This window comes from Lycorma delicatula, chromosome 4 (assembly GCF_047948215.1).
Source record: "Lycorma delicatula isolate Av1 chromosome 4, ASM4794821v1, whole genome shotgun sequence".
Lineage (NCBI taxonomy): Eukaryota > Metazoa > Arthropoda > Insecta > Hemiptera > Fulgoridae > Lycorma > Lycorma delicatula.
The window spans coordinates 85355787-85368984 of NC_134458.1; the positions used below are offsets into that span (position 1 = coordinate 85355787).

At 36.5% G+C, this 13198-nt stretch overlaps 1 long non-coding RNA gene across 1 annotated transcript; it reads left to right on the top strand.

The window, feature by feature from the left end:
• Positions 1-7518: 7518 nt before the first annotated feature.
• LOC142322893 (uncharacterized) lies at positions 7519-11326 on the top strand. The gene is made up of 3 exons (XR_012755955.1): positions 7519-7598; positions 8447-8528; positions 11245-11326. It is a non-coding gene; the product is annotated as an uncharacterized LOC142322893 (long non-coding RNA).
• The last annotated feature ends 1872 nt before the right edge of the window (positions 11327-13198 follow it).

Here is a 13198-nt window from a genome sequence, read left to right on the forward strand (position 1 = left end):
TTCACATGTTTTGTTTTTTTTGGTCTGTTTATTGAAAGAAGGGGTTCGGAAGCCGCACGTGATGCTGTAAGAAGAGAGAGCACTGTTACTTCGGCAGTGCCGATCCTGGTATAGAACTGTGCCCTCCACACTTCCAGCAGTTTGAGATTTTGATGTTGTTCAGATGTTTTGTTTTTTTTGGTCTGTTTATTGAAAGAAGGGGTTCGGAAGCCACACGTGAGCCTGTATGAATAGAGAGCACTGTTACTTCGGCAGTGCCGACCCTGGTATGGAACTGTGCCCTCCACAGTTCCAGCAGTGTGATATTTTGATGTTGTTCAGATGTTTTGTTTTTTTGGTCTGTTTATTGAAAGAAGGGGTTCGGAAGCTACATGTGAGGCTGTAAGGTAGAGAGAGCACTGTTACTTCTGCAGTGCCGTCCCTGGTTAAAAATTAATTTTTTTTATTCTGCGTGTATGGAACGTTCCCTTTATTTTTAGTTTAGTTGGTAAAAGGAATATTAAAGCGTTTTGTTGTTTTTTTTCAGTTGTGAAAAGAAGATGGTGGAAAGCAATGGCTGTATGGACCTGAAATCTATCCGAAAACGTGTTGGAAGGGCGAAAGACAAGGTAATAATTAGTAATAACTTACCTAGAAATTTAAATTTAGAACTGTTACACTATAGGTATTTTTAAGTTATTCAGTATTCGGAGGCGGTGTACGTGAAGGCACTGTTTAACTGAAACACTCCGTACTTCTACCAGATATTATCGATAACATTTATTATAACAAATCTTTTTTTTTCTTTAATTCTAACTTTATACTTGTACAATATACAATCCTTAAGCCTAATGACAGTAGTCATCTCCTAGTTTATTAGAAAAAAGTTTAAAAATCTTTGTATGGAACTGTGCACTCCACAGTTCCAGCAGTGTGTTATTTTGATGTTGTTCACATCTTTTGTTTTTTTTTTGTCTGTTTATTGAAAGAAGGGGTTCGGAAGCCACACGTGAGGCTGTAAGAAGAGAGAGCACTATTACTTCGGCAGTGCCGATCCTGGTATAGAACTGTGCCCTCCACACTTCCAGCAGTGTGATATTTTGATGTTGTTCAGATGTTTTGTTTTTTTGGTCTGCTTATTGAAAGAAGGCGTTCGGAAGCTACACGTGAGGCTGTAAGGTAGAGAGAGCACTGTTACTTCTGCAGTGCCGTCCCTGGTTAAAAATTAATTTTTTTTTATTCTGCGTGTATGGAACGTTCCCTTTATTTTTAGTTTAGTTGGTAAAAGGAATATTAAAGCGTTTTGTTGGTTTTTTTTCAGTTGTGAAAAGAAGATGGTGGAAAGCAATGGCTGTATGAACCTGAAATCTATCCGAAAACGTGTTGGAAGGGCGAAAGACAAGGTAATAATTAGTAAAAACTTACCTAGAAATTTAAATTTAGAACTGTTACACTATAGGTATTTTTAAGTTATTCAGTATTCGGAGGCGGTGTACGTGAAGGCACTGTTTAACTGAAACACCTCGTACTTCTACCAGATATTATCGATAACATTTACTATAACAAATCTTTTTTTTTTTTTAATTCTTTCTTTATACTTGTAAAATATACAATCCTTAAGCCGAATGACAGTAGTCATCTCCTAGTTTATTAGAAAAAAGTTTAAAAATCTTTGTATGGAACTGTGCACTCCACAGTTCCAGCAGTGTGTTATTTTGATGTTGTTCACATGTTTTGTTTTTTTTTTGTCTGTTTATTGAAAGAAGCGGTTCGGAAGCCACACGTGAGGCTGTAAGAAGAGAGAGCACTGTTACTTCGGCAGTGCCGACCCTGGTATGGAACTGTGCCCTCCACAGTTCCGGCAGTGTGTTATTTGGATGTTGTTCACATGTTTTGTTTTTTTTGGTCTGTTTATTGAAAGAAGGGGTTCGGAAGCCGCACGTGATGCTGTAAGAAGAGAGAGCACTGTTACTTCGGCAGTGCCGACCCCGGTATGGAACTGTGCCCTCCACAGTTCCAGCAGTGTGATATTTTGATGTTGTTCAGATGTTTTGTTTTTTTGGTCTGTTTATTGAAACAAGGGGTTCGGAAGCTACACGTGAGGCTGTAAGGTAGAGAGAGCACTGTTACTTCTGCAGTGCCGACCCTGGTTAAAAATTTTTTTTTTTTATTCTGCATGTATGGAACGTTCCCTTTATTTTTAGTTTAGTTGGTAAAAGGAATATTAAAGCGTTTTGTTGTTTTTTTTCAGTTGTGAAAAGAAGATGGTGGAAAGCAATGGCTGTATGAACCTGAAATCTATCCGAAAACGTGTTGGAAGGGTGAAAGACAAGGTAATAATTAGTAAAAACTTACCTAGAAATTTAAATTTAGAACTGTTACACTATAGGTATTTTTAAGTTATTCAGTATTCGGAGGCGGTGTACGTGAAGGCACTGTTTAACTGAAACACTCCGTACTTTTACCAGATATTATCGATAACATTTACTATAACAAAATCTTTTTTTCCTTTAATTCTTTCTGTATACTTGTAAAATATACAATCCTTAAGCCGAATGACAGTAGTCATCTCCTAGTTTATTAGAAAAAAGTTTAAAAATCTTTGTATGGAACTGTGCACTGCACAGTTCCAGCAGTGTGTTATTTTGATGTTGTTCACAGGATTTGTTTTTTTTTGGTCTGTTTATTGAAAGAAGGGGTTCGGAAACAACACGTGAGGCTGTAAGGAGAGAGAGCACTGTTACTTCTGCAGTGCCGATCCTGGTATAGAACTGTGCCCTCCACACTTCCAGCAGTGTGAGATTTTGATGTTGTTCAGATGTTTTGTTTTTTTTGGTCTGTTTATTGAAAGAAGGGGTTCGGAAGCCACACGTGAGGCTGTATGAATAGAGAGCACTGTTACTTCGGCAGTGCCGATCCTGGTATGGAACTGTGCCCTCCACAGTTCTAGCAGTGTGATATTTTGATGTTGTTCAGATGTTTTGTTTTTTTTGGTCTGTTTATTGAAAGAAGGGGTTCGGAAGCTACACGTGAGGCTGTAAGGTAGAGAGAGCACTGTTACTTCTGCAGTGCCGTCCCTGGTATGGAACTGTGCCCTCCACAGTTCCAGCAGTGTGATATTTTGATGTTGTTCAGATGTTTTGTTTTTTTGGTCTGCTTATTGAAAGAAGGGGTTCGGAAGCTACACGTGAGGCTGTAAGGTAGAGAGAGCACTGTTACTTCTGCAGTGCCGTCCCTGGTTAAAAATTAATTTTTTTTTATTCTGCGTGTATGGAACGTTCCCTTTATTTTTAGTTTAGTTGGTAAAAGGAATATTAAAGCGTTTTGTTGTTTTTTTTTCAGTTGTGAAAAGAAGATGGTGGAAAGCAATGGCTGTATGGACCTGAAATCTATCCGAAAACGTGTTGGAAGGGCGAAAGACAAGGTAATAATTAGTAAAAACTTACCTAGAAATTTAAATTTAGAACTGTTACACTATAGGTATTTTTAAGTTATTCAGTATTCGGAGGCGGTGTACGTGAAGGCACTGTTTAACTGAAACACCCCGTACTTTTACCAGATATTATCGATAACATTTACTATAACAAATCTTTTTTTTTTTTTAATTCTTTCTTTATACTTGTAAAATATACAATCCTTAAGCCGAATGACAGTAGTCATCTCCTAGTTTATTAGAAAAAAGTGTAAAAATCTTTGTATGGAACTGTGCACTCCACAGTTCCAGCAGTGTGTTATTTTGATGTTGTTCACATGTTTTGTTTTTTTTGGTCTGTTTATTGAAAGAAGGGGTTCGGAAGCTACACGTGAGCTGTAAGGTAGAGAGAGCACTGTTACATCTGCAGTGCCGACCCTGGATAAATATATTTTTTTTTTTATTCTGCATGTATGGAACGTTCCCTTTATTTTTACTTTAGTTGGTAAAAGGAATATTAAAGCGTTTTCTTGTTTTTTTTCAGTTGTGAAAAGAAGATGGTGGAAAGCAATGGCTGTATGACCCTCAAATCTATCCGAAAACGTATTGGAAGGGTGAAAGACAAGGTAATAATTAGTAAAAACTTACCTAGAAATTTAAATTAAGAACTGTTACACTATAGGGTTTTTTAGGTTATTCAGTAATCGGCGGCGGTGTACGTGAAGGCACTGTTTAACTGAAACACCCCGTACTTCTACCAGATATTATCGATAACATTTACTATAACAAATCTTTTTTTTTCTTTAATTCTTTCTTTATACTTGTAAAATATACAATCCTTAAGCCGAAAGACAGTAGTCATCTCCTAGTTTATTAGAAAAAAGTGTAAAAATCTTTGTATGGAACTGTGCACTCCACAGTTCCAGCAGTGTGTTATTTTGATGTTGTTCACATCTTTTGTTTTTTTTTGGTCTGTTTATTGAAAGAAGGGGTTCGGAAGCCAGACGTGAGGCTAAGAAGAGAGAGCACTGTTACTTCTGCAGTGCCGACCCTGGTATGGAACTGTGCCCTCCACAGTTCCAGCAGTGTGATATTTTGATGTTTTGTTTTTTTGGTCTGTTTATTGAAAGAAGGGGTTCGGAAGCTACACGTCAGTCTGTAAGGTAGAGAAAGCACTGTTACATCTGCAGTGCCGACCCTGGTTAAATATATATTTTATTTTATTCTGCATGTATGGAACGTTCCCTTTTTTTTTAGTTTAGTTGGTATTAGGAATATTAAAGCGGTTTTGTTGGGTTTTTTTCAGTTGTGAAAAGAAGATGGTGGAAAGCAATGGCTGTATGAACCTGAAATCTATCCGAAAACGTGTTGGAAGGGTGAAAGACAAGGTAATAATTAGTAAAAACTTACCTAGAAATTTAAATTTAGAACTGTTACACTATAGGTATTTTTAAGTTATTCAGTATTCGGAGGCGGTGTACGTGAAGGCACTGTTTAACTGAAACACTCCGTACTTTTACCAGATATTATCGATAACATTTACTATAACAAAATCTTTTTTTCCTTTAATTCTTTCTTTATACTTGTAAAATATACAATCCTTAAGCCGAATGACAGTAGTCATCTCCTAGTTTATTAGAAAAAGATATAAAAATCTTTGTATGGAACTGCTGCAGTGCATCTCTGCTGGAACTGTGCAGTGCACAGTTCCAGCAGTGTGTTATTTTTATGTTGTTCACAGGATTTGTTTTTTTTTGGTCTGTTTATTGAAAGAAGGGGTTCGGAAACAACACGTGAGGCTGTAAGGAGAGAGAGCACTGTTACTTCTGCAGTGCCGATCCTGGTATAGAACTGTGCCCTCCACACTTCCAGCAGTGTGAGATTTTGATGTTGTTCAGATGTTTTGTTTTTTTTGGTCTGTTTATTGAAAGAAGGGGTTCGGAAGCCACACGTGAGGCTGTATGAATAGAGAGCACTGTTACTTCGGCAGTGCCGACCCTGGTATGGAACTGTGCCTCCACAGTTCCAGCAGTGTGATATTTTGATGTTGTTCAGATGTTTTGTTTTTTTTGGTCTGTTTATTGAAAGAAGGGGTTCGGAAGCTACACGTGAGGCTGTAAGGTAGAGAGAGCACTGTTACTTCTGCAGTGCCGTCCCTGGTTAAAAATTAATTTTTTTTTATTCTGCGTGTATGGAACGTTCCCTTTATTTTTAGTTTAGTTTGTAAAAGGAATATTAAAGCGTTTTGTTGTTTTTTTTCAGTTGTGAAAAGAAGATGGTGGAAAGCAATGGCTGTATGAACATGAAATCTATCCGAAAACGTGTTGGAAGGGTGAAAGACAAGGTAATAATTAGTAAAAACTTACCTAGAAATTTAAATTTAGAACTGTTACACTATAGGTATTTTTAAGTTATTCAGTATTCGGAGGCGGTGTACGTGAAGGCACTGTTTAACTGAAACACTCCGTACTTTTACCAGATATTATCGATAACATTTACTATAACAAATCTTTTTTTTTTTTTAATTCTTTCTTTATACTTGTAAAATATACAATCCTTAAGCCGAATGACAGTAGTCATCTCCTAGTTTATTAGAAAAAAGTTTAAAAATCTTTGTATGGAACTGTGCACTCCACAGTTCCAGCAGTGTGTTATTTTGATGTTGTTCACATGTTTTCTTTTTTTTTTGTCTGTTTATTGAAAGAAGCGGTTCGGAAGCCACACGTGAGGCTGTAAGAAGAGAGAGCACTGTTACTTCGGCAGTGCCGACCCTGGTATGGAACTGTGCCCTCCACAGTTCCGGCAGTGTGTTATTTTGATGTTGTTCACATGTTTTGTTTTTTTTGGTCTGTTTATTGAAAGAAGGGGTTCGGAAGCCGCACGTGATGCTGTAAGAAGAGAGAGCACTGTTACTTCGGCAGTGCCGATCCTGGTATAGAACTGTGCCCTCCACACTTCCAGCAGTTTGAGATTTTGATGTTGTTCAGATGTTTTGTTTTTTTTGGTCTGTTTATTGAAAGAAGGGGTTCGGAAGCCACAGGTGAGCCTGTATGAATAGAGAGCACTGTTACTTCGGCAGTGCCGACCCTGGTATGGAACTGTGCCCTCCACAGTTCCAGCAGTGTGATATTTTGATGTTGTTCAGATGTTTTGTTTTTTTGGTCTGTTTATTGAAAGAAGGGGTTCGGAAGCTACATGTGAGGCTGTAAGGTAGAGAGAGCACTGTTACTTCTGCAGTGCCGTCCCTGGTTAAAAATTAATTTTTTTTATTCTGCGTGTATGGAACGTTCCCTTTATTTTTAGTTTAGTTGGTAAAAGGAATATTAAAGCGTTTTGTTGTTTTTTTTTCAGTTGTGAAAAGAAGATGGTGGAAAGCAATGGCTGTATGGACCTGAAATCTATCCGAAAACGTGTTGGAAGGGCGAAAGACAAGGTAATAATTAGTAATAACTTACCTAGAAATTTAAATTTAGAACTGTTACACTATAGGTATTTTTAAGTTATTCAGTATTCGGAGGCGGTGTACGTGAAGGCACTGTTTAACTGAAACACTCCGTACTTCTACCAGATATTATCGATAACATTTATTATAACAAATCTTTTTTTTTCTTTAATTCTAACTTTATACTTGTACAATATACAATCCTTAAGCCTAATGACAGTAGTCATCTCCTAGTTTATTAGAAAAAAGTTTAAAAATCTTTGTATGGAACTGTGCACTCCACAGTTCCAGCAGTGTGTTATTTTGATGTTGTTCACATCTTTTGTTTTTTTTTTGTCTGTTTATTGAAAGAAGGGGTTCGGAAGCCACACGTGAGGCTGTAAGAAGAGAGAGCACTATTACTTCGGCAGTGCCGATCCTGGTATAGAACTGTGCCCTCCACACTTCCAGCAGTGTGATATTTTGATGTTGTTCAGATGTTTTGTTTTTTTGGTCTGCTTATTGAAAGAAGGCGTTCGGAAGCTACACGTGAGGCTGTAAGGTAGAGAGAGCACTGTTACTTCTGCAGTGCCGTCCCTGGTTAAAAATTAATTTTTTTTTATTCTGCGTGTATGGAACGTTCCCTTTATTTTTAGTTTAGTTGGTAAAAGGAATATTAAAGCGTTTTGTTGTTTTTTTTTCAGTTGTGAAAAGAAGATGGTGGAAAGCAATGGCTGTATGAACCTGAAATCTATCCGAAAACGTGTTGGAAGGGCGAAAGACAAGGTAATAATTAGTAAAAACTTACCTAGAAATTTAAATTTAGAACTGTTACACTATAGGTATTTTTAAGTTATTCAGTATTCGGAGGCGGTGTACGTGAAGGCACTGTTTAACTGAAACACCTCGTACTTCTACCAGATATTATCGATAACATTTACTATAACAAATCTTTTTTTTTTTTTAATTCTTTCTTTATACTTGTAAAATATACAATCCTTAAGCCGAATGACAGTAGTCATCTCCTAGTTTATTAGAAAAAAGTTTAAAAATCTTTGTATGGAACTGTGCACTCCACAGTTCCAGCAGTGTGTTATTTTGATGTTGTTCACATGTTTTGTTTTTTTTTTGTCTGTTTATTGAAAGAAGCGGTTCGGAAGCCACACGTGAGGCTGTAAGAAGAGAGAGCACTGTTACTTCGGCAGTGCCGACCCTGGTATGGAACTGTGCCCTCCACAGTTCCGGCAGTGTGTTATTTGGATGTTGTTCACATGTTTTGTTTTTTTTGGTCTGTTTATTGAAAGAAGGGGTTCGGAAGCCGCACGTGATGCTGTAAGAAGAGAGAGCACTGTTACTTCGGCAGTGCCGACCCCGGTATGGAACTGTGCCCTCCACAGTTCCAGCAGTGTGATATTTTGATGTTGTTCAGATGTTTTGTTTTTTTGGTCTGTTTATTGAAACAAGGGGTTCGGAAGCTACACGTGAGGCTGTAAGGTAGAGAGAGCACTGTTACTTCTGCAGTGCCGACCCTGGTTAAAAATTTTTTTTTTTTATTCTGCATGTATGGAACGTTCCCTTTATTTTTAGTTTAGTTGGTAAAAGGAATATTAAAGCGTTTTGTTGTTTTTTTTCAGTTGTGAAAAGAAGATGGTGGAAAGCAATGGCTGTATGAACCTGAAATCTATCCGAAAACGTGTTGGAAGGGTGAAAGACAAGGTAATAATTAGTAAAAACTTACCTAGAAATTTAAATTTAGAACTGTTACACTATAGGTATTTTTAAGTTATTCAGTATTCGGAGGCGGTGTACGTGAAGGCACTGTTTAACTGAAACACTCCGTACTTTTACCAGATATTATCGATAACATTTACTATAACAAAATCTTTTTTTCCTTTAATTCTTTCTGTATACTTGTAAAATATACAATCCTTAAGCCGAATGACAGTAGTCATCTCCTAGTTTATTAGAAAAAAGTTTAAAAATCTTTGTATGGAACTGTGCACTGCACAGTTCCAGCAGTGTGTTATTTTGATGTTGTTCACAGGATTTGTTTTTTTTTGGTCTGTTTATTGAAAGAAGGGGTTCGGAAACAACACGTGAGGCTGTAAGGAGAGAGAGCACTGTTACTTCTGCAGTGCCGATCCTGGTATAGAACTGTGCCCTCCACACTTCCAGCAGTGTGAGATTTTGATGTTGTTCAGATGTTTTGTTTTTTTTGGTCTGTTTATTGAAAGAAGGGGTTCGGAAGCCACACGTGAGGCTGTATGAATAGAGAGCACTGTTACTTCGGCAGTGCCGATCCTGGTATGGAACTGTGCCCTCCACAGTTCTAGCAGTGTGATATTTTGATGTTGTTCAGATGTTTTGTTTTTTTTGGTCTGTTTATTGAAAGAAGGGGTTCGGAAGCTACACGTGAGGCTGTAAGGTAGAGAGAGCACTGTTACTTCTGCAGTGCCGTCCCTGGTATGGAACTGTGCCCTCCACAGTTCCAGCAGTGTGATATTTTGATGTTGTTCAGATGTTTTGTTTTTTTGGTCTGCTTATTGAAAGAAGGGGTTCGGAAGCTACACGTGAGGCTGTAAGGTAGAGAGAGCACTGTTACTTCTGCAGTGCCGTCCCTGGTTAAAAATTAATTTTTTTTTATTCTGCGTGTATGGAACGTTCCCTTTATTTTTAGTTTAGTTGGTAAAAGGAATATTAAAGCGTTTTGTTGTTTTTTTTTCAGTTGTGAAAAGAAGATGGTGGAAAGCAATGGCTGTATGGACCTGAAATCTATCCGAAAACGTGTTGGAAGGGCGAAAGACAAGGTAATAATTAGTAAAAACTTACCTAGAAATTTAAATTTAGAACTGTTACACTATAGGTATTTTTAAGTTATTCAGTATTCGGAGGCGGTGTACGTGAAGGCACTGTTTAACTGAAACACCCCGTACTTTTACCAGATATTATCGATAACATTTACTATAACAAATCTTTTTTTTTTTTTAATTCTTTCTTTATACTTGTAAAATATACAATCCTTAAGCCGAATGACAGTAGTCATCTCCTAGTTTATTAGAAAAAAGTTTAAAAATCTTTGTATGGAACTGTGCACTCCACAGTTCCAGCAGTGTGTTATTTTGATGTTGTTCACATGTTTTGTTTTTTTTTTTGTCTGTTTATTGAAAGAAGCGGTTCGGAAGCCACACGTGAGGCTGTAAGAAGAGAGAGCACTTTTACTTCGGCAGTGCCGATCCTGGTATAGAACTGTGCCCTCCACACTTCCAGCAGTGTGAGATTTTGATGTTGTTCAGATGTTTTGTTTTTTTTGGTCTGTTTATTGAAAGAAGGGGTTCGGAAGCCACACGTGAGGCTGTATGAATAGAGAGCACTGTTACTTCGGCAGTGCCGACCCTGGTATGGAACTGTGCCCTCCACAGTTCCAGCAGTGTGATATTTTGATGTTGTTCAGATGTTTTGTTTTTTTTGGTCTGTTTATTGAAAGAAGGGGTTCGGAAGCTACACGTGAGGCTGTAAGGTAGAGAGAGCACTGTTACTTCTGCAGTGCCGTCCCTGGTTAAAAATTAATTTTTTTTTATTCTGCGTGTATGGAACGTTCCCTTTATTTTTAGTTTAGTTTGTAAAAGGAATATTAAAGCGTTTTGTTGTTTTTTTTCAGTTGTGAAAAGAAGATGGTGGAAAGCAATGGCTGTATGAACATGAAATCTATCCGAAAACGTGTTGGAAGGGTGAAAGACAAGGTAATAATTAGTAAAAACTTACCTAGAAATTTAAATTTAGAACTGTTACACTATAGGTATTTTTAAGTTATTCAGTATTCGGAGGCGGTGTACGTGAAGGCACTGTTTAACTGAAACACCCCGTACTTCTACCAGATATTATCGATAACATTTACTATAACAAATCTTTTTTTTTCTTTAATCCTTTCTTTATACTTGTAAAATATACAATCCTTAAGCCGAATGACAGTAGTCATCTCCTAGTTTATTAGAAAAAAGTGTAAAAATCTTTGTATGGAACTGTGCACTCCACAGTTCCAGCAGTGTGTTATTTTGATGTTGTTCACATCTTTTGTTTTTTTTGGTCTGTTTATTGAAAGAAGGGGTTCGGAAGCCACACGTGAGGCTAAGAAGAGAGAGCACTGTTACTTCTGCGGTGCCGACCCTGGTATGGAACTGTGCCCTCTAAAGTTCCAGCAGTGTGATATTTTGATGTTGTTCAGATGTTTTGTTTTTTTGGTCTGTTTATTGAAAGAAGGGGTTCGGAAGCTACACGTCAGTCTGTAAGGTAGAGAAAGCACTGTTACATCTGCAGTGCCGACCCTGGTTAAATATATATTTTATTTTATTCTGCATGTATGGAACGTTCCCTTTTTTTTTTTAGTTTAGTTGGTATTAAGAATATTAAAGCGGTTTTGTTGGGTTTTTTTCAGTTTTGAAAAGAAGATGGTGGAAAGCAAGAGCTGTATGAACCTGAAATCTATCCGAAAACGTGTTGGAAGGGTGAAAAACAAGGTAATAATTAGTAAAAACTTACCTAGAAATTTAAATTAAGAACTGTTACACTATAGGGTTTTTTAAGTTATTCAGTAATCGGAGGCGGTGTACGTGAAGGCACTGTTTAACTGAAACACCCCGTACTTCTACCAGATATTATCGATAACATTTACTATAACAAATCTTTTTTTTTCTTTAATTCTTTCTTTATACTTGTACAATATACAATCCTTAAGCCTAATGACAGTAGTCATCTCCTAAATTATTAGAAAAAGATATAAAAATCTTTGTATGGAACTGTGCCCTCCACAGTTCCAGCAGTGTGTTATTTTTATGTTGTTCACATGATTTGTTTTTTTTTGGTCTGTTTATTGAAAGAAGGGGTTCGGAAACAACACGTGAGGCTGTAAGGAGAGAGAGCACTGTTACTTTGAATTACATTAACAGAAATGCATGCTTTCAATACTTCTCGACAATCGGTAAATGACAAGGGTAATCGGTAATCGGTAAAAGACATCTGTTGACCACACATTTTGGGGTAATCAAGCCGATCGTGAATGAATTCGCATACACAATACATTGACTGATTTTATGTTCACTTGCATTTTCTTCAATTTTAATGCGCCGATTACTCATGATCATTTCATTCACGGTTTGAATACATGAAATTTTTTCAACTGCAACATTACATTTCTTTTAATTTTCAAAACACATTAGTATGTTTTAAAAAGAGGGAAAATATTTGTCAAGTATTACATACTCAACAAGAAAGGCAATTTACCTTCCCAAAATAAATAGCTACTTTAATAACATAGCTATTGCTATCACCAAATGCAATCACCGGCAAAAGATTTTGTTATTAACAAAAACATAACTTTTTTAAAACAAAAAAACAGAATTTCAATTAAATATTAATACCCAAAATAAGTAATAAGTTGCAATTATTACATCTCATTTAAACAGAGATAATAATAATACTAAGCATACTGATAAACAATAACAAAACTAATACTAATCATGTTCATACATGTCCATACTGCATGCGTTGATACAGGTTCGCATCTAGCCGATTATTAATCACCAATTAAACAAAATTGTCCAGTATTATTTTTCCTTTCCATCATACATTTTGTACAATTATGCAAAAGTGTTTCAAATGAAAATGATGCCGTTTCGTTTTTCCAGAAACACAATATTCTAAACAATCCACGTAGATGTGAATGGGGCAATGATTTTACATATGGGTATGCAGGACCAGTAAACGTGCCCCAAGGAGAGGTGTACAGAATTTAAATGTGTAAGTCAAAATATATTTCTGACCAGTTCTAAATTATCATTTGTGAAAATAGTATTCTTCATTTACGCTTGGGCAAAGGGCCTAGCATTGCTCAAGTTTTGTGTACACAAGTTAGAAATCAACCACAGCACTTTTACGAACTTAAGTAATTCGCAAGGTTTGTACTTATGATATCATTAACAATTCAATGGTTATTGGTGGACCTGATATGATAGCTGAAATCAATAAGAGTATGTTCATGGTATGAAAACATAATGTTGGCCATATACTGCCTCAGCAGTAGGTCTTCAATGGTTACTGTGGAGAAAGTAAAGAATTGTTTTTGGTTATGCTACTAGACAGAAGCATGAATATTTTAATTCAGATAGAGGAATGACAAATTCTTATCTTGCAGAGTACGTGTGCTATCATCATCATAGAGGTAGTGATTTATTTTAGAAAATTAAAAATTAGTTGCTGACATTACTGCTTACTGGCCTCCTGGACAAAAGATAAATTAATATTTAAAATAATACATTAAATAAAAATAAAAAAAAATAAAAAAGAACTGACCCCAAAAAAATCATGTTACTGATATTTTGTATTTAAAACTA